The sequence below is a fragment of the Heliangelus exortis genome, chromosome 23, assembly GCF_036169615.1.
Source record: "Heliangelus exortis chromosome 23, bHelExo1.hap1, whole genome shotgun sequence".
NCBI classification, from domain to species: Eukaryota; Metazoa; Chordata; class Aves; order Apodiformes; family Trochilidae; genus Heliangelus; species Heliangelus exortis.
The window spans coordinates 24,355-35,929 of NC_092444.1; the positions used below are offsets into that span (position 1 = coordinate 24,355).

The following is an 11,575-nucleotide window of genomic DNA, read 5'->3' on the forward strand; positions in this document are numbered from 1 at the left end:
TCTTTTTAACGAAAAACTACTAATGAGTCTCCGGAAATCGGACAAACTGAAAGTTAAAAATTTAAGAGCCCCCAATGTCCCCTGAGCGTAGAAACACACCATCTGGGAGATCCTCTGATCTTCGCCAAAACCTGTCAATTTTCTCTCTTACTTCATAGATTCATTTAATCACTCGTGTTGGAAGGGGCCCTCAAAGACCATCTGGTCCCTCCCTCTACTTAATACTATGGATTCGATGTCTTAACACTTTCTACAACGGGAGGAATCTACCGCTTCTCGTGGGAGACCATTCCCATCTTTTACTGTCCACATGGTGAAAAATGAACTTATGTCCAATCAGAATTTCTCCATTAAGCCCCACCTTACCTTGTTGCTGGAGGACCAAAAGAGAGAACTGTTGCAAGACGAACCTCTCTTAGGGCACGGCGCTCCGAGGTCCAAACAGGCGTTTCAGCAGAAACTCACGAATAGTGCTCTGAGTTTATTGCCGTCAGGGTTGCCGAGCCTGGCTCAGGTTAGCTGATTCCAGAGCAGTAGCTCTATCTCCTGGCTTGCTCAGGAATGAGCTGAGATTGGGCTCCAGGCCTCACCTTTTATTGGCCCCCTAATCCTGCTCGTGCGCAGCTGGGGCCTGCCGTAATCAGGCACAGGTGGGTTTAACACAAGCTCATGCCCACTACCTGGCAATTAGTGGCACCTGGTTGCCTCATTTCACTACAGAGAACAGGGAGCAGCTGACTGTCTGGCTCCTTCTGGTTACACGAGGACAAAAAAAGAACATAGAGTGCAGCTGAGTAATGGGGAACATCCGGTTTCTAAAGGTCCAAAATAGAGAGTTTGTTTGGCTGCTTCACATGCTGTTTCCAGTTGCTGGAGGACTGGTGTCTGTCAGCAAGCCAGCAAGCATTTAAATACCCATTTACACATCTAATATCTGCTTTGACCTATACATCAGCTTTGATACACTCACACAGAATCCCTGGAGCAAAATATCCCCTGTCCCTCCTGGTCCCACACTCCCCCCTCACCTCTACCAGACACCCTGACAGCCCTCACAGCCCTTTACCCCTCCCCACTGTAACTCCAGTGCTTAAAACACATCTCTGAAGACTATTAGGCAGGATTTGTCATTACATTCGTAACATCAAAGCAACGCTCTTGCTGGGTGCAGAAAAAGCTTCCATCCTTCCTTATTCCACTGCTGGGGTAGAGAACCCTGTATGGCTGCCTCTACTTGTATCACAAGAGACACCTACACACACACTGCCGCAGTAGTGGCGCTGCATCCTGCTTAGACAGCAAAGCTGAAAGTAAAAAATGACTCCTGAAAGTAAAAAAATAAATTCACCATCTGCTCATGAGGTGTCCACATGTTTATACATATCCTATTTAAATACTTCTATAGGCAAGTATTTCACTTCCTTTCTGCATTCATGTAACTTGTACAACTGTTCACTGATACCATTACATTTTCTATCTCAAACACAGGGATAATTTGACCAGGTATTTTTTGTGTGTTACACAACCGGGAGGGAGAGCTGCCCAAAGGAGATGCTACCAAACCCCCAGGGAAATACCCCATTTAGAGGGAGACAGAAACAAAGTACTTCAGAGCACTCCATCAAAACACCAGCAAAAGATACCTGCAGCATCCAGCTGTCTCTCTGTTCAAAGATTTAGAATAGATAATTAGCTAAACTAGGTAATACGAGATCTAAAGCATGTTAGCAGGGGCTGTTAGTGTCTAAACAATGCAGTTTGTACTTTACACAACTGTTTTTGTTACATTTATGATACAAAAAAAGTCTGTGATAACTCTTTGGCTTTAATTTTTGAAGGATGATGGAGAGAAGGGAGGGTAAAACTGCAGGAGTCAAACAAATCCCCACTGCTGCAGTATATAAACTTAACAAAAAGGACTCTCTGATTTGTTAATACATCTGGATGTACCAAAATGTGCAGAGGAATGCATTTTCATCATCTCAACTGCTGCAATTGTGACCCACAAAGCCAGAAACACCATCAACTTGAGAAAGATGTGCTGTGCTTCCATCTTGAGAATGACTTTCTCTTTTTTTTGAAGGAGGAGGAAAGAGTCTTGTTGCCGGTGACTTCCGCAGACTCTTTTGGGATCTGCTCTGATGGGGAGCTTCCAAAATGCAACATCTTTGAATGGGAGGCTTTTCTGTTTTGGACTCTCTCTTCCTATCTTCTATCAATATTCATGCTGAAGGGCAGTTGTTCCTGGTCTCCCAGCTTAGCTTGCAGCAGGCCAGGGATCAGATTCCTTCCTCAAGAAAAGGCACATCAGGTAACTGGTATATTTCTGCAGTCACCAGGCTTGTCTTCATAAAAAAAAAAAAAAAAAAAAAGAAAAAAAAAAAAAAAAAAAGCAGAGTGCCAGCAGGAAGCATCTGAAAGAATCCTATGGGTTGGCAAACCTCTTCTGCTTCAACCTCCTTCACCATCCCTTGAAGTACTCATCATCCCTAAAGACACCCCCCAAGTCATATAGAAATAGCACTTAGGGATATGGCTTAAGTTCTTGTCAGTGTTGGGTTAATGGTTGGACTCTAATGATCTTGAAGGTCTTTTCTAATAGAGGTAATTCTGTGATTAGCACCATGGGCTTTCCCTCACCTGCTCTGTACCCATTCAGTGCCAGATACTGCATCTGTCATTGTTTGTAGAACCCAAGCTACATCAAGAGACAAAATGACAGTTATACTTGAAGGGAGTCACCAGCTCCGTGTTCATCCTCACTACTACCCCAGCGCACCTCAAATGCTCATCCAGTCCCAAAAGTGGCCTAAAGTTCACGCAAAAAAGTAACTGCTTCACAGAGTAGCCACATTATTCTCTGCTCTTTGACACTGACCTTACCTCGGACTACTTGCTATAGTCAGCAGCTTTGTCCCAATGAGCCTGCTTACAATATTTGCAAAAAACAAAAGGAATGTACCAAGATGCTGCCTCAAACAGCACCCTGCCTGCAACAATCCCCATCTCTTACTCCTTTACCTTGGCAATTTGCATATCCAGCCTCTGCAATTTTCTTATTGTCACACGGTGACTACAATAGAACCTATAAACATCAACTGATGCTTCTAACTTCAACAACACACCCGAAAAATAACTGCTCTTTGGTCCCACTAGTCATCACTCACCTCACCCCAGTCACCTTCAGTGACTATCCCACTTCGCTTACTGCTTCTACCTTCAAAATGAGTTAAACACACACTGTAATCAGGTAGCTACCAGAAGCACAATCCCTCCAGCACTACACACTGACTGACCTGACTGCACTCTGCTCCCTCGTTTCTTCTTACAAGCGCATATTTGTCCTTTGCATCTGAAAGAAAGTGTTACACAAGTCACTGAAATGCTGAACAATGGACAGACAATTCCAGACATCTCAATCCTAGTTAGGAAACCCATCTAGTGTACTACTACCCTCATGCCATTAATAAACACAGCCCCAAAACTTTAAACCCATACACATACAACTGTTAACTACTGAGAGGGTCAATCTCCTGCACTCTCATGAAGGTCCCATCACCTTCATCACCATCAAAGCAACTGCTCACCCAGCCTGACTATGGCTGCTCCACCTAAGATCACTGTAAAATTGTGGCCTAAAAACTCAAGGCAAACATCACCAGAGACCCTTATGGCTTTTCAATATCCCCAACTCTACAATCTGGGCAGAGCAGCCCCAGGCCAAACACACAAACACAGACCAACTCAAGACACACCACTGCAAACTACAAGATTAAACATTAATATAAAACTCCCAACAAGAATTACTCTGGGCTCCAAGAAGTTGGCCAAGAAGATCTACAGGGATGCAAGGGTGAGGCAAGGAGGCCCCATGGTGACATCAAGTGTCATAGAACACTTCCTGTTACAATAATTACTCTTCAAAATAACATATCAGATGTACAAGAAGACTAGCATCAAGACCTAAGGATGCAGAGACAAGGTTGCAAATGTGGAAAATTTATGACCAGAGATGCTCATTCGTTCATAAAGAAGATTACAAAAGATGCCTAGCAAGAAATTTGCAAGATGCAAAAAAAGAAGGATCCAGATATGACTAAATGTGTTCAACACCATGGGGATGATGTTCAATATTACTTGTCCTGTGAGGGACTCTGGAATCCAAGACTTTTGGGCAATAAGACCTACAGAGATCCATCTGCAAAGCGAGGGAATGAAGCGACAGATGCCCGAGAAGCTGCCTTCAAGGCCTGGGGATGCAAGGATGCGGGGACCGAGTCCCCCTCAGGGAAACTGGATGGACAGAGATCAGATGACAATGCAATTGAGAATGACATTGCTAAAGACAATCTTCAAGAAACTTTCAGGTCAAGAGACCGATCTGCAATTTAGGCTTGTCGTGCGGAATAACACGCTGCTGATCGGCACTGTGCTGATCAGGAAAGGCTTTGCAGGGAGGATGCCCGAGATGAAGGACTCGCTCCGTGAGGACACAGAGGACCATCAAGGCCTGACGAAGCTCTAAGACAACCAAGACTGACAACATAAAACACACAGCCCCACACACCAAGGCTGGAGCTGCCCTGCCCATGCTGGAATCATGCTGAAAAGTAACCTGTTCCCTTCACCCACCCAAAGGGGGCTGCTCCCAGACAACCCTCTCCCCTACACTAACTTCAAAACACCACCTGCAATTCCCAACCTCGACTCCTCTGCTCAGCCCCTCCCCACCCACCCCTGGGCCCTCAACTTATCTTCAAGAGCGAGAGCAACACAAAGCCACGGTCAGTAATGAAAACCACATTGTTTAACTGAGATACGCTTCCAGTCGCACAGTTCCTCTTCATCCCCTATACGTAGAAAAGGAAAAAACACAACCCACAGATCACAAACAGCGCTGGCACAAGTCCCACCTAAGCCAACACACGGTACTTCTGCTGCACTCACCTCCTCACAGAAGCCCCATGGTATACAGTGCACCTTCTCATTCCAGAGTTGAACGCTATCGCCACCGTTGCTTGGGGCGCCTGAAACACCAAGAGAAACAGTTCCTGTTCTGCTGATCAGAAGTCAGCAGACTTCTGACCTTTGCTCACCTTGCCAGAGCCACCTTGGGAACAGATATTCTGCTTCCTTGGCTGCTCTCACCTGCAAAAGGACAAACAAACCATAATGGGGTCAGGTAGCCAGGAGAGGGACCTTCGCTCCAACACCCAACACTGACTAACCTTTGGATGGTGCTCTTCTCTCCTCCTGCTCTTTCATGTACATCCTTGTCACATGGGATCTGAAAAACAGTGATACACAAGTCACTGGAATACTGCTCAATAGATGAACTATTCAGTTATGACTCTTCCGGCAAACTCTGGGAAGAGCAGCTCCAAGCCAAACACTCAGACCAACTCCAGACACAGCCCTGCAAATCATGAGACGTGATCTCAAGAAAACACCAAGCAAAAAGAATATCTCTGGGATCCAAGACTGTTGGGTAAGACGACCTACAGCAATGCAACTGCAAAACGAGGGGCTGAATCAAGGGATGCCAAAGAACCCGGGCTTCAAGACCTGATGACACGAGGATGTGGGGAATAAAGTCCCACTCTGGGAAAATCCATGACCAGAGATGATGCTGATGCAGGTGGCAATGATGTTTCAGAAGATGACCATCAGGAAGCTTCCCAGAATCAAGACCTATCAACACTTCAAACTTGTCACACAAGAAGATGCTGCTGCTGACTAGGACTGTGCTGATGAGTAAAGGCCTTGCAGGGATGATGGTCAAGATGTGGGACCTGCTCCGAGAGGACATCAAGACCTGAGGAAGCTTTAAGACAAACACATACAACACAAACTACACACCACCACACACCAAGGCTGGAGCTGCCCTGCCCACACTGGCATCGCATCAGAAATTAACCCACTTCCTTCATCTGACCAAAGGAGGCTGCTCCCAGACTGCCCTCTCCCCTACACAACTCCCACCAGCCTTGACCCCTCTACACCACTGGTCCCTCAACTTATCTTTCAGAGGACTGGCTCTCCAAAGTCGTGGTTAGCCAGGAAAATAGACAGGAGCGGCCTAGGATAATCCTCAACTTGCAAGGTTCCCCTTTGCCACCTGCATTAAAAAAAAAAAAAGTCACACCAAAACAAGCAAAGAAAAAAACTCCACACACATAACCACAACACCAAAACACCTACCAGAATATTCAGCAATAAGTCCAGTGTCAGCCAGCCCCATTCCCTTCCAAATGTCCCGGCTTTGCAGAAGAGCCCTGCAAAGTCCCACTCGACCACGCTTTCCAGAGTTGGATGCTGTAGGAGTCGTCATTCAGGGCACCTAAAAGACACAAAACTATTGTTCTGCTTGAGAGGAGACACTAGCTCCACAAGCCCTGCACTACCACCTCACCTCCAACGCTCATTCAGTTCCTGGAACTTGCTAGCATCATGCCAGGGAGGGACAGGCTCCCATCAACCACCCAAAGGGCACCGCTGCTGGACAACCCGCTCCCCTACAGTACCTTTAAAACTCGAGCCAGCGATTCCTAACCTTGACCCCTCTACACAGACCCTCCCCAACCATCCTCCCTTTCTCTTACCTTTCAAACATCTGGGGCTTTGAAGCACTGGACAGAAAAGTAACCCGCATCGGCTGATGGGGATCTTCCCAAAACCACAAAGTTCCTCCTCGTCATCTGCAATAACAAACGGCAGGACGTCAGCTAAATACCAACCCCTTCCACACGCTCCTCATAACCTCCGACTCACCCTGCTCACCTTCTCCTTCCACACGTATGGCCACCATCGCTTCTGGCACCTGAAACACCAGGAGACACAATTCCTATTCTGCTTGTCAGATCAAGCCTCCCCGTTACCATCCCGTCTCACCTCCAGCGCTCTTCTGGCTCCAAAGGTGGCAAGCGCAGCACCTGCAAAAACAAAGGGAAACCCTTAACCGAGCTGAAGTAAAATCTCTGGATGAGCCAGCCCGCAACCATCTCACCTTCTCCGACCGCTCAATACGTGGCTTTGTGTGGCACCTGCAAAAGTCAAAGCAAAACCCGCATGCTGAGATATTGCCCCAATCAACAGGCAGCCCACACCAGCCTTTGCTCAGAAAACTTCCAAATCCCTTCTGCAACAACTCCCAACCTCAACACTTCAGCTCAGTCCCTCAACTTATCTTCCTGAGGGATGGTGGTTTTGGATCTATGTCCAGCAAAACACCACGCTGTCTGACGGGCACGTTCCTCTTCATCCCCTGCAATCAGAAAGAAAGGAAAATCGGAAACGGTGTCACCAATAAGGTGCGCTTCAGCCATCAACAACCGCTCATACTACGCCCACCGCCTCAAAAGGGCCCCACCCAGTTCCACTCACCTCCTCGATCCAGAGTCGAATGCTGTGTCCACCACTGCTTTGGGCACCTAAAAGACCAAGAGAAAGAGTTACTGTTCTGCTGATCAGTAGCCACCAGCTCCATGAACCCACTCTCTACCACCCCAGCTCACCTTCAATGCTCACCTGGTTCTAAAGGTGGCACGCACAGCACCTGAAACATAAGGGAAACCTTTAACAGAGTTGATGTTAATACATGGCTGACCCAGCCCACAGACATCTCACCTTCTCCAACTGTTCCTCAAGACGTGGCTTTGTCACTTCGGCACTGCGTGTGACACCTGCAAAAGTCAAAGCAAAAGGCACACGCTGAGATATTGCCCCAAACACCACCCAGGCCACCGCGACGTCCATCTCCTGCTCCTTTACCTCGGCCTCTCACCCATCTGCCTGCCATCTCTTTGGGGTGCCAAAACGAGGTTAGGAGTGCACCTGAAAAAAAACACAAACAACAAGGGATGTTCGTGATCAACCAATAAAACAACCCCTGAGAATAACTGCTCCTCCAGCCCACCAGCCTTTGCTCACCTTGCCGCAGCCACCTCCGGTGCCCGTATCCCGCTTCGCTCGCCGCTTCCGCCTTCAAAATGACAACAAACCATAATGCGGTCAAGCAGCCAAAGGAGGCACCTTCCCACCGACTGCACACCCTGACCAACCATCGGATGGCGGCCTCCTCTCCTCCTCCATCTGTTTCTTGATGGTCATTGACACGTGGGATCTGAAAAACAGGATTATGCAAATCACTGGGAAGCTGCTCAGCACCGAGTCCGTCAGTTAATGGCACTTCCCACGGCCCCTGATCCTACACAGCAGGCAGGGCAGCTCCAAACCAAACACTCACAGGCACAGACTGAACAAAGACATAGCCACGTGAGTCACAAGACTTGACCTCAAGATAAAACTTGCAGCAAGAAGAGGGACTCTGGAATCCAAGACTTTTGGGCAATAAGACCTACAGCGATGCGTCTGCAAAGAGAGGGAACGAAGCGACGGATGCCCGAGGAGCCGCCTTCAAGACCTGAGGACTCAAGGATGCGGGGAATGAGTCCAGATGCTGATGCACTTGGCAATGATGTTTCAGAAGATGACAATCAAGAAATCCCAAGTCAAGAGACCGATCTGCAATTTAGACTCGTCGTGCGGAATAACACGCTGCTGATCGGCACCGTGCTGATCAGGAAAGGCTTTGCAGGGAGGATGCCCAAGATGAAGGACTCGCTCTGTGAGGACACAGAGGACCATCAAGGCCTGACGAAGCTCTAAGACAACCAAGACTGACAACATAAAACACACAGCCCCACACACCAAGGCTGGAGCTGCCCTGCCCATGCTGGAATCATGCTGAAAAGTAACCTGTTCCCTTCACCCACCCAAAGGGGGCTGCTCCCAGACAACCCTCTCCCCTACACTAACTTCAAAACACCACCTGCAATTCCCAACCTCGACTCCTCTGCTCAGCCCCTCCCCACCCACCCCTGGGCCCTCAACTTATCTTCAAGAGCGAGAGCAACACAAAGCCACGGTCAGTAATGAAAACCACATTGTTTAACTGAGATACGCTTCCAGTCGCACGGTTCCTCTTCATCCCCTATACGTAGAAAAGGAAAAAACACAACCCACAGGTCACCCACAGCGCTGGCACAAGTCCCACCTAAGCCAATGCACGCTACTTCTGCTGCACTCACCTCCTCAAGGGAGCCCCATGGTATACCACGCACCTTCTCGTTCCAGAGTTGAACGCTATCACCACGATTGCTTGAGGCACCTGAAACACCAAGAGAAAGAGTTCCTGTTCTGCTGATCAGAAGTCACCAGCCCCATGAACCCCCTCACTACCAACTCAACTCAACTTCGATGCTCATCCAGTTCCAAAGGTGGCACACACAGTGCCTGCAAAAACAAAAGGAAACGTTTAAGTGACTTGATGTAAAATACATGGCTGACCCACCCCACCACCATCTCACCCTCTCCAACCGCTCCTAAATGTGTGTCTTTGTCCCTCCGAGGATGGTTGTGGCACCTGCAAAAGCCAAAGCAAAAGGCACGTGCTGAGGTAGTGCCTCCAACAACAGGCAGCCCACTGTGATGTCCACCTCCTGCCCCTTTACCTCAGCCTCTCACCCATCCGCCTGCCACTCTTGTGGGGTGCCAAAAGTAGGTTTGGAGGACACCTGGAAAACACAAAAAACAGGGGATGCCAATGCCTTCAACGAAAATAAAACACCTGAGAAATAACTGCTCCTCCAGCACGCCAGCCTTTGCTCACCTTGCCAGAGCCACCTCCGGAACAGATATTCTGCTTCCTTGGCTGCTCTCACCTGCAAAAGGACAAACAAACCATAATGGGGTCAGGTAGCCAGGAGAGGGACCTTCGCTCCAACACCAACTAACCTTTGGATGGTGCTCTTCTCTCCTCCTGCTCTGTCATGTACATCCTTGTCACATGGGATCTGAAAAATGGTGATACACAAGGCACTGGAACACTGCCCAACAGTGCTGGACTAGTCCTTTAGGGCTCTTCCAAAAAACCCCAAACCTGTAACTCTGGGAAAAGCAGCTCCAAGCCAAACACTCAGACCACTACAAAACACAGCCCTGAAAATCATGAGACTTGGTCTCAAGAGAACACCGAGGAAGAAGAATATCTCTGGGATCCAAGACTGTTGGGCAAGATGACCTACTGCGATGCGGCTGTGAAGTGAGGGGCTGAAGCAACAGATGCCCACCAAGCCGGGCTTCAAGACCTAAGGATGTAGAGAACAAGTGCTCCTCTGCGAAAATCCATGACCAGAGATGCTGATTAATATGGAAAAGTGTTTCAGAATACCACCATCAAGAAACTTCCCAGATGCAAGAATAATCCACGTGTTTAACTTGTCATGAAAGAAAAAGATGCTGCTGACTAGTACTGTGCTGATGAGAGAAGACCTTCCAGGGATGATGCCCAAGATGAGGGACTTGCTCTGCGAGGACAAAGAGGACATCGAGGGATGAGGAAGTTATAAAACACTCAAGACAGACAACACAATGTACACACCACCACACACAAAGGCTGGAGCTGCCCTGCCCAGGCCAAACCAATGCTGTAAACTCATCTGCCCCCTTCACCTGACCAAAACAAGCTGCTCCCAGACAACCCTCTCCCCGATTCTCACTTCAAAACCACTCCCTGCCGTTCCCAGCTTTGTCCCTTCTGCCCATCCCCAGTCCCTCCACTTATCTTTGGTGGTAGGGGTCCAAAGCCATGGTCATCACAGAAAGACAAAACCATCCACAGGGATGTTCCTGCAGCCACACATTTCCCGTTCATCATCTGCTGAAAAAGAAAAAAACAACCAAACAAAAAAAACACATCACCACACATAATAATTTTCACCAGAAATTCCAACATGAGCCAGCACCAACCTCTTAGAGAAGACCCAGCTTCTCAAGAGTCCTGTGAGGTCTCACCCACCTGCTCATCACAGAATTAGGCACTGCAGGACTCAATGAAGGGCACCTAAAATACACAAAACCACTGTTTGGCTTGAATGAAGTCACTACATACATGAACCTCCTAAATTACCACCCCAGCTTACCTCCAACGGTGACAAAAAACAAACAAAACAAAATAAAACAAACGAAACACACAAAAAAACCCAACAAAAACAACCAACCCCACACCAAAAAAACCCTGGCAAAACAAAGAGAAAAACTTAACTGAATTGATATTAAACACCTGGCTGACCTGGCCCACAACCATCTCGCCTGCCCCAACTGCTCCTCTACACGTGGCTTTGTACCTCCAAGGCAGTGGGTGGCACCTGCAAAAGTCAAAGCAAAAGCCACATGCTGAGATATTGCCCCAATCAACAGGCAGCCCACACCAGCCTTTGCTCAGAAAACTTCCAAATCCCTTCTGCAACAACTCCCAACCTCAGCACTTCAGTTCAGTCCCTCAACTTATCTTCCTGAGGGATGGTGGTTTTGGATCTATGTCCAGCAAAACACCACGCTGTCTGACAGGCATGTTCCTCTTCATCACCTGCAACCAGAAAAAAAGGAAAATCAGAAACAGTGTCACCAATAAAGTGCACTTCAGCCATCAACAACCACTTATACTACACCCACCACCTCAAAAGAGCCCCACCCAGTTCCACTCACCTCCGTGATCCAGACTTGAATGCTGTGT

The 11,575-nt window shown here is 48.0% G+C and overlaps 1 long non-coding RNA gene across 1 annotated transcript; it reads right to left on the reverse strand.

Moving 5' to 3' along the window:
• Nucleotides 1–10,264: 10,264 nt before the first annotated feature.
• LOC139806968 (uncharacterized) lies at nt 10,265–10,904 on the reverse strand. Its single transcript, XR_011730430.1, has 2 exons — nt 10,859–10,904; nt 10,265–10,717 (listed from the first exon to the last, which is right to left on the reverse strand). It is a non-coding gene; the product is annotated as an uncharacterized lncRNA (long non-coding RNA).
• Between the last annotated feature and the right edge of the window lie 671 nt (nt 10,905–11,575).